The sequence below is a fragment of the Chiloscyllium plagiosum genome, chromosome 3 (assembly GCF_004010195.1).
Source record: "Chiloscyllium plagiosum isolate BGI_BamShark_2017 chromosome 3, ASM401019v2, whole genome shotgun sequence".
NCBI lineage: Eukaryota > Metazoa > Chordata > Chondrichthyes > Orectolobiformes > Hemiscylliidae > Chiloscyllium > Chiloscyllium plagiosum.
In genome coordinates this window covers 103,197,087-103,210,541 of record NC_057712.1, presented here as the reverse complement: position 1 = coordinate 103,210,541, position 13,455 = coordinate 103,197,087, and positions in this window count along the sequence as shown.

Sequence of the window (13,455 nt, the reverse complement as noted above, 5' to 3'; positions counted from 1 at the left end):
ATTGTGATGTTGTAGTTATAGAAGAGACTATGCTCAAAGGACAGAATGTCTGGCTGTTCAATATTCTGAGATAAAAGTGTTCAAGAAGGAAAGACAAGGAAAAAGAGGAAGAAGAGTGGTGGGTGTTGGTCACAGAGAGCATTGCAGTCCTGAAGAATAATAATATCCCAAAGGGTACAACTGCTGAATAAATTGGGCTAGAATTAAGGAACAACAAGGTGCAATTGTTCAATGTTGTCTATAGGCCACCAACATGTGGGCAGGATGCTTAGGAATAAACCTATATGGAAATTATAAAGAAGTGCAAATGTTATAGAGTGGTTATAATAGAGGACCTTAATTATATGAATGTAGACTGAGATAATGGTGGAGTAAATGGTAGAAAGGAGCAAATGTTTGTGGATTATTTTCTGGAGAATTTCCTATAGGAGTATGTGTCCAAACCCAACAAGAAAAGAAACACTGCTACACCTGGTTCTTGAGAGTTTGGTGGACCAAGTAGATAGAGTGTCTGTGAGGAAATATTTAGGGGACAGTGAGGTTTAGGATGATGGCCGAAAAGAACAAAGCTCTAATCTAGAGCAAGAAAAATTAATTAGGAGAGAGCAAACTTCAAAGGTTCCTGTTCTCATTGGAAAAATTAATAATTTTTGTTTCAGCTTTGAACCTTCTCTCACTGTTACCTGGTCCAACTCTAACATCCTAACTTCCCTTCCTTGACTTCAGTGTTTCTGTTTCTAGGAATGCCCTGTCCAGAAATATCCATTACAAAGCAATCAACTCACATAGTTGTCTCTACTACATTATGCTTCCTGACAGGACTCCATTCTTGGGTTTCTGCATATTCCTTTCTCTATTTGCGGGGTACAATTGCAACATTTAAAAGGGCACCGAGATGGATATATGAGTAGGAAGGGTTCGGAGGGATATGGGCTGGGTGCTGGCAAGTGGGACTAAATTAGGTTGGGATATCTGGTCAGTATGGATGAGTTGGACCGAAGGATCTGTTTCTGTGCTGTACATCTCTATGACTCTATAAGTGAGCCTTTTAGAGACGCTCAAAATGGCTGACTGCTTCACAGATGTCTCTGTCCCAAAGATTCCCATGAATCGGTGGGAATATTATACTTAGTGACTTTAAGGAGTGTTTTCTCTGCTGTCCCGATTGCCATTTGCCATGATGAAGCTTGGAGCAGTGGAATTAGAATTAGGTTTTATTATCACGTGGGCTCAAGTACAAAGGTACAGGAGTACAGTGAAAAGTTTACAATTCACTGCACCATCTGGGTATGAAATCTTAGGTAAAACTTCAAAAAATAAATAAGTTAAAAGTTCAAAATTGCAGTTCTCCTCAGAATAAAGTACTAAATAATAAATAAAGGTAAAAGTTCCAATTACAGTTCTACTTTAGCCATGGGCCTGCAGTCGTTCCACACTGGGCTTTTTTCACAAGGGCCTGATCTTTCTCCCACACTATCTTCAGGATTGTGTTGTGTTGTGTTGCACCTTTATTTCTTATAAATAATAAGTTGACATAGAATCATTTCAAGCAGCAAGCACAGGTCTAGGAAATGCCTGCTATGTTTCTTGGGCACTAAGTAGAAAACTTAGAAAATGCTGCCATCTTGTGGTAATCAGAGTGATATAAGTTCATCATGGCTCTGTCTGAAAGTTGTATTGTGAAAATTATCATGACACTAACTCGTATATACATGAAGTAGATATCATTATGAATAATAGGGCCATTCAGCCCCTTGAGTCCATTCTGCCATTTGATTAGAGCACAGCCAATCTAAACATTAACTCATTTATCCACCTTACTTCTATATCACTTGATCCCCCTTACAACAAAAAATATTGACTTCAGTCTTGAAAATTTTATTTGATCCTGTTCTTCACACTCTTCTTTCATAGAACTGCAAAGAATAAATAGCACAGAAATGGGCCATTTGAATCAGTCAATCCATATCAGTGATTATGCTGCACTCGAGTCTTCTCCCCATTGTTCTCATCCAATTAGCTCAGAATCTCTGTCTATCCCTTTCTCCTTCATCAGCTTATCCTGCTTCCCCCTTAACTGCATATAAACTATTCACCTTAACCACTCCTTATTGTAGTGATCTCGATTAAGAAGCTTCTTTTGATTTCCTTTTTGGGCTTGTTGGTGTTTACCTTGTATTAACGACTACTATTGCCGCATTTGATGAAGTGAGCTCCTGATTTTCACTGCCTTTTGTGTGAAAAACTGCTTCCTGACCACCTTCAAATGACTTAACACTAAATTTAATATGATGTCTCCTTACTCTGGGACTGCCCAGCGGATGAAGGTTTTTCTATGAATCCTTTTGATTTCCCTTGACATTGTAAATATCCCAATTTCATCATCCCTTAACCATCTAAATTCAAGGGATACAATGGTTTATTTAAACTGTCCTCATAACTTAATCCTTTAACTGCTTGTATTTGGCAGTGTGTTTCTTCCACAGGCAAAATATCCTTTCTGAGGAACATGGCCCAAAGTTGCAAAGCCATCTCATCAAGCTTTGTATGTTTGTAGAATTACTTCACACCTCTGATTTCAATAATCTTGAGCATTACTGTGAAATTAGTTACAATCATTTATCTGAGAATAAAGGGCAGGAAGGTTCCCCATTTGATAAACCTTCTACTGCAGGAATTTGAAATATTGGATTTTACAATGGTCATTTTACAAATTTGCATCAGAAGTGAAAAGCTTTATCTTTATCATTTTGCTATTTAATTTTTGATTTTGAAACAGAGGGTACTTAAAACCTTGGATCAGAACACAGCAGCAAGACTTGGAACAAACAGGATGGAAAATAGTGTAAGTCAACAAATAAATGCCACACTTTAATTTAAATGTCTGTAGATTGGCTGAAGAAGGAAAGGGTATGCCTGTTAATAAGGTCAGTTCAAATAATGGGATGTCTCTTGATTTCAATACAGAATGATAGCAGAGGAGAGATGTGGTTTCCAACATGTTAACCCACACAACATATACCACACAGATTAGATTATTATTGATACAGAGGTCAGGAAGTTTCTTAACAACTAGCTATGTACCCTAATATGACAGCTCAGCCTTGTAAATTTATTGTCCATGCAGCTTATATTACTCTAACACTATATACAGAACAACCTTGGTTATCCAAACATCAATTATCCAAAGTTTGGATTATCCAAACAAGATCTCAAGGTCCTGAAGTTTGAGATTGGAAACCAGACTCTGTCATTACCTGCAGAAACTCTTTTTCGAAGACAGACTGCCCACCAGTGACCTCAGCAACTTCTCTCTGACTCTGCCTCTGTCATTTCTTTCTTTTCCTTCCTTCTTTCCTTTCCTGCCCTTCTGCTTCGTTCTATCTCTCTCACATTGTCTCTGTCCCCTTTCTCTTTGTCTCCTTCTTTCTCTCTTATTCTCTCTGTCTCTGTCATACACAGCAGGAGGTATATTTATAGACTTACGTGCAGCTTTCTTTTCGTTGTACTTTAATTACAATCTGAAGTTTGAGTTTGACTATTTTAGACAGTCGGTTTTAGACTGGAGTACCTCGTTCAATGACCCGGATGAGTGAAACAGCACGGTTCTGATCAGAGACACTGACAGAAACCCAAGCAGACATATGAGAACCCACGCAAAACTACAGTAAAGACGGCCCCGCTCCATCCCAGCGTAACTTTCAATTTGATTTGATCAAGTTGACGGGTGTAACACGCAAGTCAGTGCTTCTGGCTGAGGCTTTGTGTCACGGGGTTCCATTTACACTTGAGAATGCTTCCTTTATTTATGATCAGATCAGTTACCTGAACAGTCAGTTATCTGAAAAATCAGTTATCCGAACAATCAGTTATCCGAACAAAATGCTCCCTGTCCATCTCATTCGGATAATCAATGTACACAGTTGAGTGGCTGACTAACTTGAATGGTCGCCTACTTGCCTAACTAACTGGCTGCGTAACCACTGATTGTACAGAGAGTAAGATGGAGACCTTTTGTCACATAAAAATATTGTATCCTTTACAAAGGATTTCTACAAATGTGGATACCTTTTGAGGACAAGAATGTAGGAGTGATGTGTGACAGGAGTGATGTGTGATGTATATGGGATTGTTGGCATTTGACAGTTAATCACTTTGTAATGAATTCTAGAGCTAATGGCCTAGACAACTGAAGGCATAGTCACTGAGAACAAAATCAAGTGTACACAAGAAACCAGAATTTGGTGAACAGGGAAATATTTTGCAAGACTATTGGGAAAAAAACAGAGACATGATATTAATTGGTTGGATCGTTCAGAGTCATCATAGGCCCAATGGGACAATGGCCACCCTCTGTGCTGCATCATGGGAACAGGAGTAGGACATTCAGCCCATTGAGCCTGCCACACTATTCAATGAGATCAGAGTCAATCGAACTCTTTAATGTTTTTTACTCACTCAATCCCTACGTCTTAAAAGTCACTGGCAATCAGAAACCTTTCAATTTCTATCTTAAACATTCTCTAAGACTGAGACTCCACAACCAACTATCATACAGAATCCTGAAATATTTGATTTATTTATTAACTGTCTCCCTTCATGACCCCGATTGTATTCTGAATTCAAGACCTTCCATTATCCTCAACCACTGACCTATTTTAGAATGTTTAGCATGCAATAAATGTGAGTGCATGCCCCAGTGGAGGGATTATAATCCAGAAAGTTTGAAAACTTTTTTCTTGGATTACTTACTGGGTGTGAATTGGGCAATTTTACAGCTGCAGCCTACTCTGATTTCCAGCCCATTGCCCACCTCGTGCAATTTTCAAGTTGTCCTCGGAATGAACACCACCATCCCTGAAGGAGCTGTAAGCTTCATTGCTTTAAAACACTAGGTTTTACCCTCGCTGAAGGATCTTGTTTCCAATTTTCAGCAGCCACAATAAAGCAGAGGAAATGCTTTGTGTAATTGCCCAGTGGTAATTGGCGTGACACAATCTTACCTTGATCTTCGATAGGAGCACTGCCGATCACACAAAAAACAGGAAAACCAAATGGAAAACCAAAAACTTAGGGGCCAGTATACGCGCTGACACTCTTGCTGGTCTCTCAAATATTAATCCCTATGAAATGAAAGCAAAAAAAAGGTGGATAATGGGAATTAGAAACAAACACGGAAAATGCTGGAGAAACTCAGCATGTAGACTCATAGAATTCCTACAGTGTGGAAGCAGGCCATTCGGCCCAGCAAGTCCACACTGAGCTTCTGAAGAGCATCCCACCCAGACCACCTCCCTATCCTAAAATTCTGCATTTTCCATACAGAAGAAACATCCACCTAGCCTGCACATCATTAGACACTATGGATGACTTAGCATGGCAAATCCACATATCCTGTACATCTTTGGGAGGAAATCCCAGATCACCTGGAGGAAGACCATGCAGATATGGAGAGAATGTGCAAACTCCACACTGACAGTCACCTGAAGTTGGAATTGAACTCAGGTTGCTGGTGCTGTGAGGCTGCAGTGCTAATGACTGTACTACCATGCCATCCCTCTGGCACCATCTGTGGAGACAGAAACAAAGTTAACATTTTATGTCCAGTATGAATCTTCTTCAAAAACGGATTCCTCAGATACTGCTCAACCTGCTGAGCTTCTCCATTAATCGCTATGATGCCTAAGCTTATAAAGCCCTCCACTGGCTCTCACTATCTGTGCTGAATCTGCAGTCCTTCTCCAATCTATAAACAATATTCCCACATGCTTTTCATTGTGTCTTGTCCTTTGAGCTAATTACTGCCAGTATTTCAAATGTGTATCAACAAACTATTTCCTTCCCCAAGATGAGTGAGCTCCCACTAAATCGGGTTTCCCTTGGCAGAACTTTAGTCTCAGTGTTGTCCATAAAATTACTTTAACATTTCTTTTAGTCTTTCAGTGAAACTCTGATGGCAGAATGATGGACGTCCCTCCCATCATCTACCAGGTAAATATCAACCAGCCATATGTCATTTCCAGAACATTAGACATTGACTTGTAAAAAGAACTTCCTTTTACTCCTTACAAGGACAAGACTGACCCAGAGGTAGAACTTTAGTGAAGAGATTCCCTAATGGTCGGTACGGTGGCTCAGTGCACCTGGGTCCCGGGTTCAATTCCAGCCTCCGGCAACTGCCTATGTGGAGTTTGCACATTCTCCCTGTGTCTGCGTGGGTTTCCTCCTACAGTCCAAAGATGTGCAGGTCAGGTGAATTGGCCATGCTGAATTGCCCATAGTGTTAGGTGTAATAGTCAGAGGGGGTTGGGTTACTCTTCCGAGGGCCGGTGTGGACTTGTTGGGCCGAAGGGCCTGTATCCACACTATAAGGAATCTAATCTAATCTAATTAGAGACTTCCTGCACTTGGACCTGGTCAGAAATTTGGCATTGCAAATAGAAAACAATAAAACACTTTGGGCCAGACTTAGTGGCCTGATGAAAATGAGTATAGACCTCATTGGGTGGGCACTCTAGTATTGTACTACGTTGAAGTAGCAATGAAGTGGATATAACATTCACTTGTAAATGTCCTACAGAACATTGCCAGTAGATGGAGTACAAGAACCAAAAACATTGGTTAATAGATGTAATCATTAATGTATCCCAGTCAGTCTCTATCTATTTGTAAGTACCAAGAATCTTACACGGCCAGGGATCTCACAAACATTATTAAAGAGTTGCAAAATTAAGCATGACTCCTTTCCAGGGTTTTATATGTTCCCCACAATGAAGCAGTATTTTTGACTGCAGATAATATTTCAACTGCAGATAAATTCAACCAGGCTGCGCTCAATGGCATGTAAGTTAACAAACAGGAAGGCTTTTGCAGCAAAATTTTATCACCATTACGGATTCACTGTCTATGCCTAATTTGCAACATTGGGAAGGACATGCGGAGTAATCCTTTGTATTTGCATACTGGAAGATGGCTGAGGCAGTTTGAAGGAGACACAATAGTTTTTGCCAGACAAAAAGCAGAAAAGGCAGTAGGATTCCATTACATCAACAAGAATGAAAAGATACTTTCAAAACATTAATGGCTGAGCAATTGACAAGCTAGCTACAAAAGCATTGATGTCATATTTAAAGACAGAAGAAAATGCCAGACATGAGACAATCATTTTCAGACACACAAAGCGGACAACCCATGAGGGGATTGGCCAGTAATGCACTTACCAGAGGTTGCTGGAGCGAAATGAAATTTTGGTGAAGTTGAACAAGTAGGAAGGGAAATAAAAACACAATTGATTGCACGGTATCCCTCGAGCTGATTATGCTGGATAGTACTGGAGAAAGAAAGCAAGCCATCAAAGCTGCTGGAGATTGTAAGGTCATTATCACTCTCCAAATCCAAAGACATTTAAGTTGGAGCTATCAAAAACTGAACTCCAAGTTTAACTTCTGTAAACACAGTTCATAGTTCATGTCAGAAAACTAAAGCAAAACCTACTTCAAAAACATGGCTGTGATGTTTCTAAACATTGCTTCCACTGCGGTGATTCTTAGGAGAAAGTGAGCACTGCAGATACTGGAGATCAGAGTCAAAACGTGTGGCACTGGAAAAGCACAGCAGGTCAGGCAGCATCCGAGGAACAGGAGAGTCGTTGTTTTGGGCATAAGCCCTTCATCAGGAATGTGGGGGCAGAAGGGGGCTGAGAGATAAATAGGAGGGTAGGGGTGGGGGCAGGTGTGAGGCAGCTGGGAAGCTGATAAGTAGATGCAGTTTTAGAGGGCGTGCTGAGACAGGTAAGACAGTTTAAACTTTCCCGCTTATCTATCTCCCTTCTCATCTATCCACTCCACCCTCCCCTCTGACTTATCACCATCACATCCTACCTTCATCTACCTATCGCCTTCCAAGCTACCATCTCCCCAGCCCCACTCCCCTCCCATTTATCTCTCAGCCCCCTTGCCAACTCCCCACCTCCACATTCCTGATGAACGACTTATGCCCAAAACGTCGACTTTCCTGCTCCTCAGATGCTGCCTGACCTTCTGTGCTTTTTCAGTGCCACATGTTTTGACTGCAGTGATTCGTACCCATACCATATGTCCTGCTATGGATAAACATGTAAAGCATGTGGAAAACTGAACCATTTTGGTGTTCATCATAAAAGTCAACTATCCCCAGAAGGGAGCCATTTATGCAAGGGGATGAGAGAATGCAATGAAAGTAGAGGCAGAAGATCCTGAACATACTTTGGTGCACCTTTTCATATGCAGTAAACAGCCACATTGACAATGTTTGTTTACTGCTTGAATATAGATGTTCTTATAGATACAGAAGCCCCTGTCAATCCAATGGGAGGCAAAACTGGGGACTGAAAATGTTTTACCTTGCAAAGACATGATGGTAAAGAAGCCAATTCTTCCATTCCTGGAACCATCAGAAAGTCTCCAAATAAATTGATGAAATCAAATTAAATAATTACTCAGGTAAAGTTAGACTATTAAATACATGGTCGAAATGCTGGTGACTATTAAACTTATCCCATGCGTTGCTCACAACTATACCTCTTATACCTCTTGAATCCTAATCTGACATACACTCAGGATTTGATTCCACATCCTCCCTATTTGACCTGACTGCATTCCTAACAAACTATCAGACCCAATCCACCACAACCATTCCCACAAACTGACAGACCTGACCCCACAGCACTGTGCCAGGACTAACCCAACACACCATCCGCAACCCAACCTGACAACATCCCCCTACTGGCTCCTGCAAAAACCAGACCTGACTTGATCACGCCATCCCAACCAGTACCCTTCTACTGACACCCTCATGTCACTTCATCCAAACTAAAAGGGTAGCCATGAGCAACCATATGGAACCCAGCTATGCCTGCCTGTTTGTCAGATAGGTGGAACAGTCCATCTTCCGCAGTTACACCGGCACTACCCCCCACCTGTTCCTCCGCTACATTGATGACTGTATCGACGCCGCCTCATGCTCTCATGAGGAGGTCGAACAGTTCATCAGCTTTACCGACACCTTCCACCCTCACCTCAATTCACCTGGACCATCTTGGACACCTCCCTCCCCTTCCTGGATCTCTCCATCACTGTCTCCAGTGACCGACTAACCACAGGCATCTACTACAAGCCCACCAACTCCCACAGCTACCTAGACTACACCTCCTCCCATCATACCTCCTGTAAAAACACCATCCTATATTGCCAATTCCTCTGCCTCCACTGCATCTGATCCCAGGATGATCAATTCCATCTCAGAAAGTCCCAGATGGCCTCCTTCTTCCATGATTGCAATTTCCCTTCCCACGATGCCCTCCAGCACATCTCCTTCACTTCACGCACCACCGCCCTTGAACCCCACCCTTCCCAATGCAACAAGGACAGAAACCACTCCCCCCATCCTCACCTTCCACCCCATCAACCTCCGCATGCATCGCATCATCCTCCGCCACTTCCACCACCTCCAAACGGACACCACCACCAAAGGTATATTTCCCTTCCCACCCCTATCCGCATTCTGTAGAGACAATTCCCTCTGTGACTCCCTTGTCAGGTCAATAACCCCCAACAGCCCACATACCACTCCTGGCACCTTTTCCTGCCACCGCAGGAAATACAAAACCTACGCCCACTCCCCTCACCTCCGTCCAAGGCCCCAAGGGATCCTTGCACATCCATCAGAAATGTACCTGTATCTCTACCAATCTCATCTACTGCATCCGTTGCACCCGGTGTGGTAACCTCTACATCGGGGAGACAGGACATCTTCTTGTGGATCATTTCAGAGAACATCTCTGGGACACCCACACCCACCAACCCCACCGCCCTGTGGCTGAACACTTCAACTCTCCCTCCCAGTCCATCAAGGACATGCAGGTCCTGGGCCTCCTCCAGAGCCAAAACATTACTACCTGATGCCTGGAGAAAGAACGCCCCACATTCCGCCTTGAAACCCTGCAAACACACAGGATAAATGTGGATTTCAACAGCTTCCTCATTTCCCCTCCCCCTAAATTATCTCAGTCCCAAGTCTCCAACTCAACAGCACCCTCCAGACATGTCCATCACCCCCCTCTGACCAATCACCTTCTCCCTCACCGTCATCCACCTACGGCTTTCTCAGCTACCCCACCCCACTCCCCCTCCCATTTATCTCTCAGCCCTGGTCCACTATCCTCATTTCTAATGAAGGGCTAATGCCAAGGCATCGATTCTCCTGCTTCTCGGATGCTGCATGATGTGCTGTGCTTTCCCAGCAACACACTCTTGATTCTGACTTCCAGCATCTGCAGTCCTCACTTTCTCCTGGTTGATCACCCAGACCCCACTATGGACCCTAACAATCCTGAATCCTTCTCCCCATTACCTCCTCCATCACTGGGATCAACCTGACAACCTTCTTGTCTGCCTCTGGACCTGACCCGACCCTACTTCCCTGTGCACTATCCAGCTGCCACCCTCTTGTCTACCCAGAAGGCATCCTACCCTGGTACCCAACTGAGCAGAAACCCTACACAACTAGCACCCTACCTACCTAACACCCTATATAACTGACACCTACTAGCCCAGCACCTAAATCTCTATTCATCTGGCATCTTGAACCCCATCTAGCAGAACCAACTCAGCCACCCTGCACTTGGCCCAGACCATCATGGAAGCCAACCTTCCATCCTTGGACTCCATTTACATGGCTCACTGCAGAAAGGCTGCCAACATCATCAAAGACCCATAGTAATTATCTCCTACAAACTCTTCCATCAGGCAGAAGATACAGAAGACTGAACATTTGCACCAGCGGCTTCAGGAACACCATCTTCTTGGCTGTTATTAGGCTTCTGAATTTAGTCTCAAATAATGATGATCTTGCTAACATTGATCTCACCTAGCAAACGCTCTGCGCAATGTAACCTGTATGCCTCTGTCTAAGTATTTTTGATCTGTACATCCTTGTTTACTATGATCTACCTGTACTGCTCGTAAACAAAGCTTTTCACTGTACTTTGGTATATGTGACAATAAATAAATCAGTCAATGCAATCAATCAATCAATCAAGAACAGTGCAGAACTACAAAAGGACATTCACAAGTTGGAGCAGTGGGCAGATGCATGTCCAATGAAATTCAGAGAAGTGTGAGAAATATATTTTGGTAGAAAGAATATGATGAGAGAATATAAAATAAAGGGTACTACTCTAAAGTATGTGCAGGAGCAGAGAGATCTGGGAATGCAATATATAAGTTACTAAAAACTGAAGAACAAGTGGAAAGTGCAGTTAATAAAGCATACAGGACAGTGCCATTACTCAAAGTCGCAGAAAGTGCAACAAGTTGGTTATACTGAACTGTGCTTGGACATTAGTCAGATGTCAGTTCGGTATCATGTACACTTCTTTGTGCCACATTATAGGAAAGATATGAATCATTTGAGAGAGAGCAGAAAAGTTCTGCAACAGTTTAATAACAATTGTTCCACAGATGTAAAACTTTAGTTGTGAAGATATATTGGATCAGTTTGGACTGTTTTCCTTGGAGAGGAAGAGAAGAGGATTGAAGATTTCAAAATCTTGACAGGTCTGAACAGAACAGAAATGCAGAAACTGCTCCCTGTTGTCAAAGAGTTGAGACCAAGAGCTTTCAGTTTTAAAGAATTTTGTGAAAGAAGTAGATGTGAACTAAAAATTAGTAAAAAAAACCTTCTCACACAGCCGCTAGTTTTATTAAAAATTCATTTAAGGCATGTAGTTATTGTTGACTGAGCCAGCATTTGTTGCTGATCTTTTGTTGCCCTTGAGAAAGTGGTGGTGAACTGCTTCTTGCACCTCTGCAGGTCATGTACTATAAGGTGTGGAATGCAACTTAAGAGTGAGGAGGCAGGTTCAATTGAGGCATTCAAAGTGTTATTAGATAATTATTTGAGTAGAAACAATATTCAGGTTTACAGGGAAAAGAGAGGAGAATGGCACAAAATCATAATGTTCATTCAGATAGTAGGTGTAGACATGAGGAACAGTGTTCCTCCATCTGCCCATTACATATTTGTGATCCTGGGTGCAGAGACATTTGGACACATGCCAATGACATGAGCTCATTTATAATTCAGGAAACTGTAGAGGACAGTAAATACTTCTTTGTCAGCAATCCAAAAATAGTACAAATATTCAGTTTTAAAATTATATTAGCTAAGTGGTTTTGGTATTTAAAAATATAATCATTTGTGATATAAAAAGCTGTTGATGAAATAAGCATAGCAACACAGTAGTAAATAAAATGTTTTAGATACTTATTCGCATTCATTCAGTGAGGAAATGCTTACAATTCTAATTAATGCAAGTACACACTTGTTTTTCAGCATTTTTAAAACAGCATGACACATCAGACTCGATTAACATTGAAATCATTCACTTATGATATATTCCTTCCAATCACATACATTTTAAAATTGACCTTCCACAAAAACAATTTGTGATGGAAGTACTTTTAAGGTCTTTGCAATTTGTTTTTGAATTTTAGGAGTAATACAGATACATGTCTTGGGATTTGCTAAATGCTCAGAGCTCAGTGATTTCTAATCCACATAATTTTCTTTATCGATTCATGGGATGCCGGTGTTGCTGGCTAAGTCAGCATTTATTGCCGAACCCTAATTGCCCAGAGGAGAGCCAACAGTCCAGTTTGCTATGGATCTGGAGTCATATGTAAGCATCACAGAAAAGCATAGGAGATTTCTTTTCCTAAAGCAGGTGGCTTTTCTAACCATCAACAATGGTTTCATGGTACAAAAACAAAATTTGCTAGCAAAACTCAACAGATCTCACAGTATCTGTGAGAAGAGCACAGAGTGAACATTTTGGGTTATAGTCCAACAGGTTTAATTGGAAGCACTAGCTTTCGGAGCACTGCTCCTTCATCAGGTGGATCACCTGATGAAGGAGCAGCACTCCAAAAGCTAGTGCTTCCAATTAAACCTGTTGGACTATAACCTGGTGTTGTGTGATTTTTAACTTTGTACACCCCAGTCCAACACTGGCATCTCCAAATCATGAACATTTGAACTCTTTATCAGAATTACTGCGAACAATTTCTGTTTTAATTTCAGATCTTCAGTAGTTCTTTGCTTTATTTTAATGGTTTTATGATCATCAGTTAACCCTTAATCTCAGATTTTTCCCTTTTAAATTAAATTCAAATTATCTTCCTATTGACTAAATCGAATTTCAACCAGCTACCATGGTGGAATTTGAACTGAAGTCCCTAAAACATTACTAGATTTTTGAATTAATAGCCTAGCAATAAAATGAAATGGCCATCACCCCCACTTAAGTGCAGTAACTGCAGAAAAGAGTTGGGCACAATATTAAAGACATAAATGGTCATGCAAATGATGCGCAAAACAAACATGGTGGTGCATGCATACCTGGTCGGCCAAATATTC